Here is a 13,073-nt window from a genome sequence, read left to right as displayed (position 1 = left end):
ACTCTATATCTCACGAATAGTAATTACGACAATCTAAAATCAAAGGGTCACAAATGTATACATTAAATAAACTTATAACTTATTTATAACTAAAAAGAATAAAATCTTATAAATAAAATTACACAAAACGTTAAAATTTAGCCAGAACATATTCCCTCAATCGCATTTTGGACTTTTGCAGGCCATACACGCACACATTATTATGTACATCTCTAAATATTCTTAATTTATTGCATATGTATTTAGGTGTTTTTTTTTTTAGCTTCAAACAAATACACATTTAACATAATTTTCTACCTGAGGGAGAACAATTGCATTATATAAAAAGAATTTCACATGTAGGTATAGTCTATTTAAAATGAATTCGAACGGCGCTAAAATTGGGGAACGTTCAAGAATCCACAACAAGGTACTAAAAAAAAACAAACAAAATATATGCGAGCCGTCCTGGTATACTTTAGGCTGTCTGGCCACGGAATCACCAGGCTCCGGACCGTTCAACCAAAGTATATAGATTTCAACTGTTAGCTTCAACTGTTAGATTTCAACTCATAGGAAAGAATGGAAGCTCCTAAAACAGTTAAGCGAATTAGGCAATATCTTGGTTTAGCTGGTTATTTTCGTAACTTTTGCAAAGATTTCGCGAAACTTACTCAGCCTATAACAAGGCTTATTCGTAAAAATTGAAATTGGATGTGGACAATGGATTATGGACATTTTGTCAGGATTTTTAAGAAGTATGTCCTTAAAAATGATGTATCACACTTAGGGTAGCCACTTGAAATATCCATTATATCCATTATTCTAAGACATTTTTGGTCACTATTCGCTGGTGCGTTAACCGATTCAATTTTTGGCACTGTTAAATATACATTTTAATGCTGCTCACATAAATGAATCCTATAGAAGCAAAACCCGACAAATCCACTTTTGGTCAAAAACGAGGTTATTGTTTTGAACTGTTTACATAATAAAAATCTGCAGATTTAAATAGGTTTGTGGTATCAAAAACCGTCAAAATACGTTGAAATTTAAAGTAGAATATTGGCTATAGTTTCAAAATCCGCCAAATCCTAATGTGAAATCCAACGCGTCGTAACAAAAACCAATAAATCCATTTAGACCAATCACGGCGCTCCCGGCGTCCACATAACAATAATAATTTTACGCGCGAATTTTTTACGATGTTTGTTAGTATAACGTTGTTCGCGGACCCGAACAGTAGTATTTTGTACTTTTATTTAATTATTGCCAATTTTTTTATTAAATAATAAGTTTTAAGTGCCTAAAGCTCTATGAAATGGAATTGACAGAGTCAATAAGACCTACGACGCCTCTCTTAGCAAGGAAAAGAGTGGCTAAACCAGAAAGTTGGAAAAGAAAACGAGAGCAAAATGAGAGGTAAGTTTTTTTTTTAAAACTTATTGACAGTGTTTTGCATAATATTCAATATTCTAGATACAAGAATATAAGTTTGCCGGAGTATCCAAAATCGTATCGTTTCAGTTCATTTTCAATGTACGATGTTTCAAATTTTCATAAAACTTTTTATCCTCACAAAACTAAAATTGAGCAAGACAACCTAATTTCAAAGCACTGCCTGATTAGAGATATTAAACGCAAAAGGACCCAAAATGAAAAGGGCGCGTCTAAAAGAAGTTTTCAGTTGTTTATAATATTCCCAAGGCCAATACTTCCTATAACTGGTTCCAGTTTGCAGAAATGCATCTACTAAAATTTTGGCAGTTGGTAAAGATCGGATTAATGGGGTTTTAAAGAGGTTTAAAGAATCTGGGAAAATGGCGTCTGAAACAAGGGGTGGCGACAGAATTTCTGGAAAATATAGTGCGAAAAAAGAGTCAGTAATGAAATTCATTGAAAGTTTTAAGGTAATCGAGTCTCATTATTGCCGAAATAGAACTATCCGCAAATATTTACCCTCAACACTTAGTATTTCAAAGATGTGGAAACTATACTGTCAAAAAATGAATGAAATACCAACCCTCTTGTTAAAAAAAAGTTATTTTGCAATGATATTTATACCAATTAGAACATTAGCTTTGGTTCACCCCGCACTGATGTGTGTGTTCCGTGTGTCTCCAATTAACAGAAAAAATAAAAAATGAGACGAAGATAGGATGAAGACGAAAATAAAAAAAATAAACTAATGACGGAAAGACATGTACATAAATTACGCGCCAAGGCTTTCTTTGACCATTTAAAAGAAGAAAAACCTGAACTAATTACAATATCATTTGATTGCCAGAAGAGTCAGGTCCTACAAAAGATTCCTGACCAATCAGTATATTATCAATTAATCAATCAATCAATATATGCTCAACATTATCTCTGTTAACTGTGGTATTTAGATTCATCGCACTCGTGTCATGCCATACAATTATTGAATCATCCGCAAACTGAATGAATTTACCTCAGATCCTAAGATTGGCCATGCCATTAATATAAATGAGGAATAGAAGTGGCCCGAGAACTGAACCCTGAGGAACACGATGAGTCACAAGCTGCTCCCTTGAAAGGGCACCATCCACAGAGACACTCTGCATTCTAGTATGCAAATATGATCCAAACCACAGAAGAACCAGTCCTCTGAATCCATACCGCTCAAGCTTCCACAGCAGTATTTCGTGAGTTTTTGAAGGTGGTAGACAATGGTACAGTGAAAACATCTTGTCGGACTTGCATTGTCTTATTTATTTAATGTAACACGACGTTTCGGTTGGTAAGTATCTCCAACCGTTATTAAGTGTAAATAAGACAATGCAAGTCCGACAAGATGTTTTCAGTATTTCGTGACTAACATAGTCAAAAGCTTTGGTCAACTCACAAAACACTGCTGCAGCAATATCACCACTGCTTAAGCTCAAAAATAAGGACTCAAAGAATGAAAAGGCTGCATCTGATGTTCCCTTGACATTTTGAAACCCAAATTGCTCCGATCTTATAATTTGCTTTTCAGCTAAATATGACATAAGTCGCTTTTTAACCAATTTCTCGATGATTTTTGAGGGGGTGGAAAGCAATGCTATTGGTCTGTAAGGAGGGTGATTCTGAAGCTCCTCCCTTAAACAAAGGCATGATTCTGACTACTTTAAGACAATTGGGAAATTGGTCATTATTGAAAGAATGATTAATTGCAGATACAAGTACCTCCAGTGCCAAATCAGGTAAATTGAAAAATAACTGTACATTAAGTTCATCATAGCCAGACGTATTTTTCTTCTTTATCTCCTTTAAAGTAGACTTAAGCTCAACTAGATCAGTTGGCAAAAAGAAGAAAGAATCTGGTCCAGCCCTATACCCAGTGGTACTATGGTACAGTAGAATTCTTAACATATTAAGTAGATCCGGATTCACAGTTCTAGGCTACGCAGATGACCTGGTAGTAATAGTTAGGGGCAAGCACGAGGGCGTAATATCAAATCGAATGCAAAGTGCCCTAAATACTATACAAAACTGGGGCGAAACTGAAGAATTATTTTTAAATCCTAGAAAAACAATTTTAGTGCCGTTTACCAGAAGAAGGAAGCTAGAACTCAGAGCACCTATATTAAACGGAACTCAGCTAACATTTTCTAACAAGATGAAATACCTGGGGGTTACCTTGGACCACAAACTAACTTGGAACAATCATCTAGACAAGACCATTTCCAAAGCCATAGTGGCAATCTGGACATGCCGCAAACTCGTTGGCAAGACCTGGGGGCTAAAACCGAAAATGGTATGCTGGATCTACCAAACAGTCATTAAGCCCATCATCACATACGCTTCGCTGGTATGGTGGCCGAAGACCAAACAAACAACCGCACAGACCAAATTAAACAAAGTCCAAAGGCTGATATGTCTAGGAATAACCGGGGCAATGTCTACTTGTCCTACCACAGCCTTAGAGACACTGCTAAACATGCCTCCACTTCACATAAGCGTGAAAAAAGAGGCAATTAACAGTGCTCACAGGCTTTTCCAAACCGGCAAATTCAAGCCTGGGGATTTAAGTGGTCACCTGCGCATCCTCGAAGAAATTAAACTGGAAAATGCCAGCAAACCACTTGACCACAAAACGGCCATGCTGGATCTAGAAATTCCATTCGAAGTGATCATAGATGATCGCCAATCATGGGAGAAAGAAGAAGTACCAAAAGCCTACAATGCATCGCTATGGTACACAGACGGTTCCAAACTAACAGAAGGAGCAGGACTGGGCGTGACAGGCCCTAACATTAAGATCTCAAAGTCACTGGGCAAATACCCTAACATCTTTCAAGCTGAAGTGCTTGCCATAGACATATGTGCAGAAGAGTGCATCAACCAAGGCCTCCAAAGAAAACACATATTTATACTATCAGACAGCCAAGCTGCTCTAAAGGCCCTGAAAGCTTTTAAATGTGATTCAAAGCTAGTCTGGGAGTGCAAACAAACCCTAAAGCGCCTTACAACAAAGAATCAAGTAACACTAATGTGGCTACCTGGCCACCGGGGTATAGAGGGGAACGAAGAAGCCGATCGCCTTGCAAAAAAAGGGGCTCAAACACCATACTATGGTCCAGAGCCATACTGTGGTTTAATGAAGACCCACATCACCGAAGACCTAAACAGGTGGGAAAAAGAACAATTGCTGTCGCACTGGAGAAGAGCACCAGGACTAAGACAGGCAAAAAAGTTTATAACCACTTCTAGAAAAAGAGCTGAACAGCTCCTAGACATGAACAGATCAGACATCAGAACAGCAGTCGGACTCCTAACCGGTCATTGCCCAGTGAAATATCACCTAAAGGCAATAGGTATAACAGAGGACGACCAATGTAGATTCTGCAGCAATGCCACAGAAACAGCAGAACACCTGCTCTGTGAATGCCCGACCCAACTCTGCAAGAGGCTCAAGTACCTGAAAGGGGTACAACCAACACCTCAAGAAGTGGGACAACTACCTCTCAAAAATATAGCTTTGTACGGCAGAAGTCTAAGACTTTTTGAGACAAACTAAGACAAGTAGTTATGCACAAAATATCTAACAGGTAGCAGTGCTGAGCGGCGGATCAGCCGAAACGACTCCCTTCTCAATCTACAATGGTACAGTAGAAGTTATTCAGCCTATCAGGTTCAATATTTACCTTTACAATAATGCCCCGTTTACCTGTTAGTTCATTTACTATCTTCCAAGCCTCCCCCTGAACATTATTTGAATTACCTAAGCGACTTTTAAAGTATTTTTGCTTTGCAGTCTTAATTGAAGACATGAGTTGATAAAGGTGCTATGTCCATTTTTTTCAAAAAATGACTTATTTGTATATTTGGTTACCTAAAGTCGTAATACAACCCCTGAATAACTCAAGATTCTTAAATTGTTAACAATAAGGATTATTTTAATTGATAAAGGTACTATGTCCTATGACTAAGTACCCTTTTTAATTAGATAAAGGTGCTATGTCCATATTTAAGGACATAGCACCTTTATCCACTAGATAGTGGGAAAGTTTTATTTACATGATAGGTGCCATGTGACATTTTAAGGTTATGTTTGTTATTTATCACATCGTTCAATATGGGGTCGAGAAGTAAAAGAATGTTAGAATTAGTAAAAAACAAGAAAATATGTGTTGTAAATAAAGGTAAGTCCGAATAGAGAATTTTTTTGTAGATAGAAACTGTATTTTGTACTTCCTTAGAGATCAATACCAATGCGGTGATTTTGGAGCAGCCAAGCACTAGTGGGCTTCAAAAGAAGGTTAACTCTAAAGCAGGCAAACATTTTTTACTACCTTTATGAATTAATGATCTCTTTTTAATAACAATTTACCCCCTCGATGCGATTCAATTTTTTTATTTAAAAAAATACATATATAATATACATTACTTGAGTTATTATTACATACATATGTACCTACCCATGTACATAAATTAAATTTTTAGACTATATGGATAATTGTACTGATGAAAGTGTTATATCAGGCAGCGAATATTCCCCTTCCAGTGAAGAAGATTCAGAAGAGGATTCTGATAACTCAAATATTTCTTATTCGACGAGTCTCATAAACAAATATCCGGATGTTGATAGAGTCAAACGTAAAATGTTTCCGGATAACCAAAAAATTAAAAAGGTAAAGCTAAAAAATGTTAAGATTAAGAAATAAAAATAGAAATTAGAAATAAGTATAAATTTAATAAATAACTAGATATTTTTAAGTTTCCGACAAGCAGCAGGGAAACCCCGGATAGGATTGACGTCATTGACGAAGTGCAGGAGGAAATACCTCGGGAAATACGTATAGAAGACCATAACCAGCAATTCCATGTTACTGCCGATGGAATAAGTAAAAGAGAAATTGTTAAACCAGTTTTAAAAATAACTAAAAAAAGAGTCCGGAAACCTGATAATTGCAAACGAAATAAAGCGGCAAAATTAAGACAACAAGGTAAAGAATATATTTCTCAAAAGACTGGTAAAGTGATGGAAGCAAAAACAATTAAAAGAGATTTTCTGTGTAAAGAAAAATGTAGAATAAACTGTACTGAGAAATTTAGTATTGCAAGCAGAGAAGAAATTCTAAGAAAATTTTATAAGCTAGATACAAATTCCAAAAATATTTTAATTTTTAAAAGTATTAAGATGCAGGAAGTTAATCGTCACCGCCCTCGTAAAAATATAAAAACGAAAGCTTACAGCTTTAAATATTTTATTACGTGTGATAAAGAAAATACACTAGTGTGTAAAGATGCTTTCTGCTCTTTATACCGAATTGGACGAAAAAAAGTCTTTAAAGCTCAAAATGACTTAAAATCTGGCCAGGTAATGCCCTCACCACATAAGCAAGGGCATCACAAAAATCCAAAAAAAATATCCGATGAAGTAATAAACTGCATTGAAAATCATATCAAGCAGTTTTCTTCAGAAGAATCACATTATTCTAGGACTAAAAACCCACATAAAAAATACCTTTCCCCTTTACTAAATATTAACCGACTTCATCAACTGTATATAGAGGATTATCAAACAAAAAAGCTCGAAACTAAATATTTCGTAAAGGCCTCTTTTTACAGACATATATTTGAAACAAGGTTTAACTTATCTTTTGGTGTACCAAAAAGTGATACTTGCAGTTTATGCGATGCTGGAGAGAACTCTTTAGAGCACTCGAATAATTTTCAACTTGCTTTTGCGCAGCAGAAAGTTGACCGCGAAGCAGTAAAAATGTCCAAAGAAAAATGTTACATAACAATGGATCTTCAACAAACGATGCCTTTGCCAAAGCTATCAACGTCAAAATCTTTTTATTTAAGACAAATGTGGCTATACAACTTTGGAGTCCACTGTTTAACCAGTTCTGGTCATAAGTCCTATTTTTTTACATGGACTGAGGATATTGCCAATAGGGGAAGTAATGAAATAGCAAGTTGTTTGCTACGATTTTGTCTGCTTCTTAAACAAGAAAATCCCCAAATTGATCATTTAATAATTTGGTCAGATCAATGTGGGGGACAAAACAAAAAGTTCTCCATTATTAGCCTTTTTCAATACCTAATATTAAATAAAATATTTAAGATCATTGACCATAAATTTCCCGAAGTTGGTCACAGTTACCTTGACGTATCTGCGAGTACCAAACAAAGTGTATGCCTTAACATGGAACATTTTTTTTATTGCTTTGAAACTCTACCTGCAAAACTTCATTTAAACAAAAGACTCACTAATAGTCTTGACCAAAAAATAAATTTTCGAGATAAAGTGAAGTGGCTAAGAGTAAGTTGTTTTGGAAAATACTTTTACAAAACTAGTTTAGATCCGTTTACCCCATTTATGGAAGTTGACTTACAAAAAAAAAGAGAACTGATAGTACAAAGTAATCAAGTTGTTTTACAAAAGTTACCTAAATGCGGTGGTTTGACTTCTGAAAAAATTTCAAATCTACAAGATCAACTTAAGTTTATTCCAGAAGAGTATAAATGGTATTATGATATTGTTTTAGAAGAATGTTTGAAAAACCCTAAGAAAAAACGTAATTCATGTTAAATTTAAATGTTTCTGTGTCTTTGTTTATAAATTTTTAATGTATCTTACTTTGCTTTTGTTAATCTGCAAATAAAATTTAATTTCCAGATTATTATATAGTTTTTTTTATTATTTTTTAAAAATTTAAATACAACATAGGTGACATAACACCTTTCTCCACTCAAGTTTATACCAACATCTGCATAAAATGTTGGTTGATTAAGGTGCTATGTCCATTAAAATTAAAATTACTAAAAAAATATAAATTCTAGAAAAACAAAAAATATTATATAAAAAAGTACAAAACGATTCTAATCTAATAAGATATTGGTAATTTTTATAAAATTTATTAAAAAAAATATATAAGTGAAAACGCGTTTCCTTCAATTACTCAATATCTGAAAAAGTGGACATAGCACCTTTATCAACTCATGTCTTCAATTGTTAGCAATGCTATTTACATAAAATTTCCGAATATAGTGCAGCGATCTAAGATCTTTCTAGCAGACACCTTAAGACCCTTGGTAATCCAATTTTTTTTTGTTTTCGTTTTTAAGGTTTTTATCGGAAAACATTTATTAAAATTTTCACAAATAATTACGTGAAACGACTCTAAAGGGCTTGCAGTAGACAAAACGCGCTGCCAATCCTCTGATCTACCCAGTTGCAAGAAGCTACTATAGTTTTTTTTGCTATGAATTCTGCCCCTTCTCTTTCCCCTCATTTGACACTTGTGACCTATGCAAAAATCACATGCAATAGCCTTATGGTCAGAGAGCCCTGAATTTATAACATTACAATTAAAATAGCCGCCAGCTTTATATTTACAATTTTACCATTGTTACTGGCAGTTCACACTCACCCCTCACTAAAAATAATGTATCAATTTATGCTTGGACTGAAGACGAATACCATAAGGGATCAAATGAAATAGCAAGTGCTGTATTTTACAAACTTTGTCAACTACACCTAAGGAATAAAAGTAAAGTAAGACTTGTTGCTGACGGATGTGCAGGTCAGAATAAAAACTCTACTTTAATTACAATGTGTACCATGTGGCTTAGTCAGAAGGCTCCTCAGTCAGTCTCAAAATTAGAAATTATTGTCAACCAGTTGTTGGGCATTCTTTTCTCCCTGCAGATCGTGTGTTCGCTCGAATTGAAAAAAATATAAAAAAAGAAGAAGTCTTAGTCTCCGTAGAACAGTACCTAAATATTTTTGCTGATCACGGTAAAGTTTATCGATTTGGATCTGACTTAGAAGTGCACAATTGGAAGAAAGCTTGTAAGGAAACAGTAAAACCTACTGGACAATGGCACTTCTCATTTAATGCATGCAAGAGGTACATATTGAATCGTACTAGTTCTGGACAGGTTACGATTCGAGGAGAGCAGTCTTATAAATCAGATCTGGGTGTTTTCAAATCAGTCTTAAAAAAGGACAAGCCACCAACCGACATAAAACCAGTATTAGTTCAAAAGGGTATACAGCCAAGTCCTAAAAAGCTAAAGGATGTCCAAACACTCCTCACCAAACATTATGGAGATAAATGGAAAGAACTGAATGAATTGGAAAATCTGGAGAACATAGAAATTCCAGAAAATGAAGAGAATTTGTGTGAAAACATGCCTTATTTAATTGATTTGTTAGCTTAAACTATTTTTTAAATAATGTCGGTATAAGTATCTATGTTTGTTAAATTTCTCCGTAATAAAATACGTATTTCAAAAACAATTTTTTTTTTTTACAAAATACGACAGAATCCACTATGGTCAGTTTCAAGATCCGACAAATGGGTTTGTTAGTTTCAAAACCCGACAAAAAAAAAATAAATTTCAAATAACTTTACACTAAGATGTTTTTCCAGGTTGAATTGTTCAAAATTAGATGCTTGATGACTTGCTCTATGTATATAAAGAAACTTAAAAAGATATTGAGCTTTTAACTTCCCCCTTTCGTTTTTTCTCATTTCCCAAAATTTTTTAAAAGTAGGATTTTGCTTTTATAGGATTCAAATGTGTAAGGATGGATGAAGGTGAGGATATGATTGACATAGCTTTGTCAAATATAAAATTAAACGCCCCCTTGTATATCGAAATTGACGTGATTTTTTTAAAGAAGTTATTAAGAGTGGTGCAATTATAAATGAAAGCACTGTATGTGTTAGACATATGACTTTTTTAAAAATAATTTCAGGCACCTTGTATATATGTTTATTACTTAACACATAAATACATACCTAATTATGTAAATTATTTGGGTTTTTAAAGTGGGATAGTAGGTATTAAATTACTCTTACAAATTTTCGACGAGATTCATACTAGTAGATGTGCCATTGATAACAATTATAAATAATTTTAGTTACTTACGTGTTTAGTTGATTTTAAGTCATTTACAAATACATTTTTAATTATACATATTTAGCCCTATATAAATTATTGGAAAAATATTATAAATTGCAGAAACACAAATTATTTACTAGCGTTTACTATACACATCACCCACGACCTTTTAACGTCATTACCTAACCAGAAATTTATGTTAACTGACTTCCCGTCTTATTTTGTAAAGGCTCATATTGCCGTTCTTTGTTTCGCGTTAGATAGTACTGCTTTTAACAGGTTCAAAGTTAGTTTACCTTAAATACTAAGGATTTAAAAGAAAAGTAGTTTAATATTTTGATTATTCATAAATTGAAATATTTTTTATTTCTTTATTATTAACAGGAATTTAATAATATTTATTTAATTTGTGCTTTATTTACTAAATTTTTGAAATTTATTTTAATGCAAAGCCATACTAATCACAGTATTAAACTTTTATAAAAAGTAATATTTGTTTAATTTATCTAGTCTATAAATAACTTTGTTAGTAATAATTTTTCTTTTTTTTTCTATATTTTTTTTTAATAAATATATAAAATATCTTAATACTGAAATAGGTATGCAATTATTTTATGAGAAGAATCTATGATTCAATTTTCAAGTCTCTATCTCTCTTGGTTGCATAGATATGAGCATTTTGTCCTTAAAATACCGAATTCTTCAGAAAAAAAAATGCTCAATTTTCAAGGAAAATTTATTTATTTTCAAATCATTTTCTGGAAAAATTCTGAAATAGGTGTCTAATGATTTTATGAGAAGAATCTATGGTTCAATTTTCAAGTCTCTATCTCTCTTGGTTGCAGAGATATGAGCATTTTGTCCTTGAGCAGATATCTTATATAAATAATTATTTTAAAACTATAAAAAATATTATGAAAAAAATATATTTAGCCCATTGAGGTTGACCACGTTAAATAACTTTTTTACTTTTTAAGACAAACAAATCTTTAGTAAAAGGCGAAAGATTTATTCGCTTTGAAGAGAGTCCAGGGTCCAAATGGAGAAACTTTTTGTTTTACACTCATAAGAATTTTTTTTTTCCAAATTTTGAAATACGGTTGAAAGATTTAATTTTTAATCAAGTAATCACAGAAAAATACTATTCATTGTGTTTTATTATTTTATTAACCTTTGGAATGCATTCTTATATTTCAGGGCAAACTCGCTGCATTGTGAAGTTAACATGACCCAAAATGAAAAAGTTTATAAAATGGCGAAGAAAACATTTTGAATAATACAAATGCAATATAAATTCTGTTTATTTAAAAATTAGACGTTAAAGATTCATAACAAAAGTACGTTAAAAGTCAAAATGTTGTCAACCATACAGAGCCCTACAAGACATTTTTTGAAAAAAAGAAAGATAAATAAAATTTGTTCCGTACAATTCATAGAATGACCAACCGGTCCTAAAACTACGAAAACACTTGCAAAAAAACATTTAGTGTCCTGAGGAGGACCACATTAAAATACTAAACCGCCAATAAATTTCTACAACTATTAATCCCAATAATTAATATTTTTTACAACAATTGATCCTGAAATCTGAAAAACCTCACGTATACACCTTTTAAATTATTTATTTTCCAGTCATGCACAGATTTATTACTTATTCAGTTTAAACAAGTTCTTTTTAATTTAATCCGTCCACGCCAAGATTATTCTTGAGTTTTTTCAGTAATGCGGTTAAAAGCGGAAAAGCCAAAGACTCGTTCGCGAATGAAAATGACCCACTTCCTCATTTGCGTGGCACAAATTCCGCTCTAATTTTCGCAATTAAGATGAATTACAAGTGATGCATTTAAAACAAAACATTATGTTTTCTAAGGATACTATACAGGAATGTTTAATAAAATAAGAATATCTTTGAATTGTGTTTTTTTAAATTGATATTTAATCAGGTTTAATTTATGATGTGGACGGCTGCAGGGATTTCAAAGATTTTTTCATTTTGGAATCGTAAAAGCGTTGTATCGTCTTAAAAATTGCTTTCACCTAATAGTAGTATCGATACCTACATTATAGTGGGGTGTAACACATATTTGAATGTATTCTTTGAATGTATTAAAATTATATAAATAATTAAATAAGTATCGACCATACCACCCTATATGTGTACCAAAAACTTCTGATTGTAGGTGCTGTATACGCTTTACATGGTATAAAATTTTGATTACTCTTTTCTGTGGAATAATGAGATGAGAAGCAATTTTTCGTAAGTATATATATATTCATTTATATTTTATTATAGTTAATTTAAAAATTTAATTGCCAAAAAACATTTTAAAAATCTAATGCAAGCCCATATAAATCAAATTAATATAATTTAAAAAATAAATGAATATTACCTTTTTATTTTAATGATGGGGCACTGTACGTATGTATACACTGTAGAATTTTAACTTAATTACAACGACATGCACCGTCTATTTAGCCTATTAAACGCTATTCGACATTCTGTTTAAATTAAATTGAAAAGAAATTACATTATTCAACATATTACAATAAAATTGAGTTCATGTCAGATAATTTTTGTTTGATATTCAAATGTTGCTCCAATTTGTTTCGTATATCAAAACTCTGCTATAATTTGGTGTTTATTATCCTATTTCTCGAGTCGAATATGTATTATTTATGTTTTAATAAATAAACATTATTGTATTTATTAAATGAGATATTTTATC

At 32.6% G+C, this 13,073-nt stretch overlaps 1 protein-coding gene across 2 annotated transcripts in view; it reads right to left on the bottom strand.

The window, feature by feature from the left end:
• The window catches only part of LOC126744031 (beta-glucuronidase-like), a 41,715-nt gene extending 28,856 nt beyond the window's left edge, over window positions 1-12,859 (bottom strand). Inside the window, exon 1 of one of the 2 annotated variants that reach the window (XM_050451348.1) lies at window positions 12,738-12,859. The gene's annotated coding sequence lies outside the window, so the exon portion shown is untranslated. The remainder of the gene's footprint in view (window positions 1-12,737) is intronic. The other variant, XM_050451353.1, reaches the window with a different exon arrangement.
• Between the last annotated feature and the right edge of the window lie 214 nt (window positions 12,860-13,073).

This window comes from Anthonomus grandis, chromosome 1 (assembly GCF_022605725.1).
Source record: "Anthonomus grandis grandis chromosome 1, icAntGran1.3, whole genome shotgun sequence".
NCBI classification, from domain to species: Eukaryota; Metazoa; Arthropoda; class Insecta; order Coleoptera; family Curculionidae; genus Anthonomus; species Anthonomus grandis.
The sequence above is the reverse complement of the archived record's forward strand: the minus strand, read 5'-3'. Positions and strand labels throughout refer to the sequence as shown.